The sequence below is a fragment of the Penaeus chinensis genome, chromosome 34 (assembly GCF_019202785.1).
Source record: "Penaeus chinensis breed Huanghai No. 1 chromosome 34, ASM1920278v2, whole genome shotgun sequence".
Taxonomy (NCBI): domain Eukaryota; kingdom Metazoa; phylum Arthropoda; class Malacostraca; order Decapoda; family Penaeidae; genus Penaeus; species Penaeus chinensis.
Genome location: NC_061852.1, coordinates 31,589,866 through 31,592,744, shown reverse-complemented (window position 1 = coordinate 31,592,744; position 2,879 = coordinate 31,589,866). Strand labels below are relative to the sequence as shown.

At 34.8% G+C, this 2,879-nt stretch overlaps 1 protein-coding gene across 1 annotated transcript in view; it reads right to left on the bottom strand.

Annotated features, from left to right (window-relative positions):
• The window catches only part of LOC125043836 (serine/threonine-protein kinase PAK 2-like), an 8,771-nt gene extending 7,512 nt beyond the window's left edge, over window positions 1-1,259 (bottom strand). The window contains exon 1 of the mRNA XM_047640164.1: window positions 977-1,259. The gene's annotated coding sequence lies outside the window, so the exon portion shown is untranslated. The remainder of the gene's footprint in view (window positions 1-976) is intronic.
• Window positions 1,260-2,879: the final 1,620 nt, after the last annotated feature.

Genomic DNA, 2,879 nt, shown 5'->3' with positions numbered 1-2,879 from the left:
CAAAGGAAAACAACGATAGGTTCATGCATATTACACCATGAATAATAGTATCAAAATGTGTATTTTCAGTTTCACGGATCCATATGGTATAGGGGAACTTTTTCCTGTTTAGGATAGAACTACAATAAATAAGGCATTTCTCATATATGGTATTTCGTTTGCCAATTGATAATAAGAAAGTTGTGTAACATAATATGGATTTACAGGAAAATCTAATGCCTTTATCATAAAGAGAGGGAAAAGCTACACTCGCTGATACATGAAATAATTTACAAGGTTTAGAATAATGTCGGAAATTAAGAAAATAAGTAGTGATATATGCCTGGTATATAGTTAGTTCATGGTGATCAGGTGGAAGTCCAGCAGGTGAGGCCCCAGGAAGGTTTTTGGTTAATATGGTAATGTTTGTGGATCCCCAGGAGTGGCTGGGGATCCACAATCTAATAGGGAGTTTAGTCTGAGGGATACAGTTTCACCCATATTATACAGCAGCAAGTTATTGAAATAAAAGACAATAATTGCAGACTGATGGCTGCATGGCACTAAAACATTACCCCCCACCCCTGCATGGAAAAAAAAAAATAAATAAATAAATAAATAAACAAATAAAAATAACTGCATGATTGGCTGACTCTGTGAAACAAAAAAAAAGAAAAAAGTACTGTCAATAAAATTCCTGACTTATATACAGCTTATACATCCCACAAATACCTACACTTACTAGTTTCATGTAGAACAATTAATAAAGAAAGACAATGTTTACATAAACAAAAACTATTCTCTGATAAGGTTTACAGCCATCCAATAAAATGTAGACGTCTGAAAGTATTGTAAGTCCTCTGTACAACTACAGAATGAGAACAGAAAAATAAAAAAACAAAACCAAAAACATAAATCTTGAGATAAATAAAACGGCGAGAACAAGAGAACGAAAAAAAAAAAAAAAAAGAGAGAGAGAAAAAAAAGCCTCACTGACGTAAGTCTTAGTAGGGGGTGGCTTCCTTTGTTAATTCGTTATTTCATGTCCTCTTCGCAGAAAAGCACACAAACCAAACGGAGTATATAACTTATTTCCATCGCTGATTGATATCCGTAATGTACACAAAACTGCACCATTTTCTTTCTCTCTCTTCAGATCATTATGGTTTTGGGCACAAGAGGCCACTGCACTTTAAATTATATCTTTCCTCTTTCACTTAGTAATTTTTTAGCTAAACTCAGCAACCATGCTTATCTTCTCTACTTCTCTATTTCGTGACTAAGGATTTTGACTCACTGATTCTCAGGCTACGGTCGTGTTGGGCAACGAAAAGTGAGAAAGGCCTCTGGCGCAGCACTTGCCACTTCCTGCGTTTTCCGCTGATAAGATAGTCCCCTGGCGCTCGGCGGTCTCTCGCTCGGCCCGGGCTCCCTAAAGGGGAGGGTCGAGCGCCCGTTCTCTCTTTGCATTTAGTAATTTCATTGCCTCATAAGGCGTTATTCTTTCATCTCTTGTTGAGAAAAATCAGCGTTGCGTAATGTTGTTCAGTTACTGCATTTAGTTATATAACGAAGGATGTGGTCAATAACTGGTGTAATTTCAACAGAAAGTTCGAGATTTCATATACATGTGATTATACATAAATACATCCGTACCAATTATGTAACATGGCAATGATTTATAACACTCATTCATTAACATATAGGCATCACACCATGGTTTAGTTGTCTTCTTTAAATGATAGCTTGCAAACACACACACACGCAGATATTTGTGTGTGTGTGTATTATATATATATATATATATATATATATATATATATATATATATATATATATATACACACACACATATAGTGTGTGTGTGTGTGTGCGTGCGTGTAGAGAGATATATGTTACACATATATATGTATATATAATATTAATATATATATATACATTTGTGTACGCACACTTTATAGGTATATATATATATATATATATATATATATATATATATATATATATATATATATTCACATATAGATAGATAGCTATGTATGTGTGCGTGTATACATATACAAACATATGAAATATGTAAAATATATACATATATTCACACACACACACACACACACACACACACACACACACACACACACACACACACACACACACACACACACACACACACACACACACATTTTGGTTGTCATTTATATAAGTTTCCCTATAAATTTATTTTTAAAGAAAACGTCGGAGCATAATATTTTACACACAAACACTCTTATTTCGATTTCTAAACGCATTACATATTCATTAAATTAAACCAATAAATGTACCATTTCACACGGCTATTCTTAATCTTAAGTCTTAATGTGTGTGTGTGTGTGTGTGTGTGTGTGTGTGTGTGTGTGTGTGTGTGTGTGTTTACCTCACCTAGTTGTGTGGGAGAAGAGCTAAGCTCTGATGGGCCCCTCTGCTATATTTGAAGTATCGTACAATAGATGCACATTTTGGGCACAGCACGTTGTTTGGGAGATTGTCCCATGTTTCTATAGATATCTTGGAGAAACTTACTTTTTTTTTTTTTTTTTCTTAAATCGTGTTACTTTCTGCGAATCTGGCTGCAGTGTATTGTTGAATTACAATTTCCAAGTACAACTCCACATAAGTTTTCGATGCCCTTTTGAAGGAATAAGACGTCCTCTATTGCTCCTTACAGTAATTTCGCGCTGTCTACAAACATATTCAGAGAACTATTTATGTTTGACCCTTAATCACTGATGAAAATAGTAAATATAATTGGTGTCAAGACCGATCCTTGAGGTACTCCGTTCGTTACTCGTCTTCGCTTAGTGCATCCCTCTAATTACTGTGCTCCTTTGTCTTTAATGTAGGAAGTCTTTCATTCATTCGAG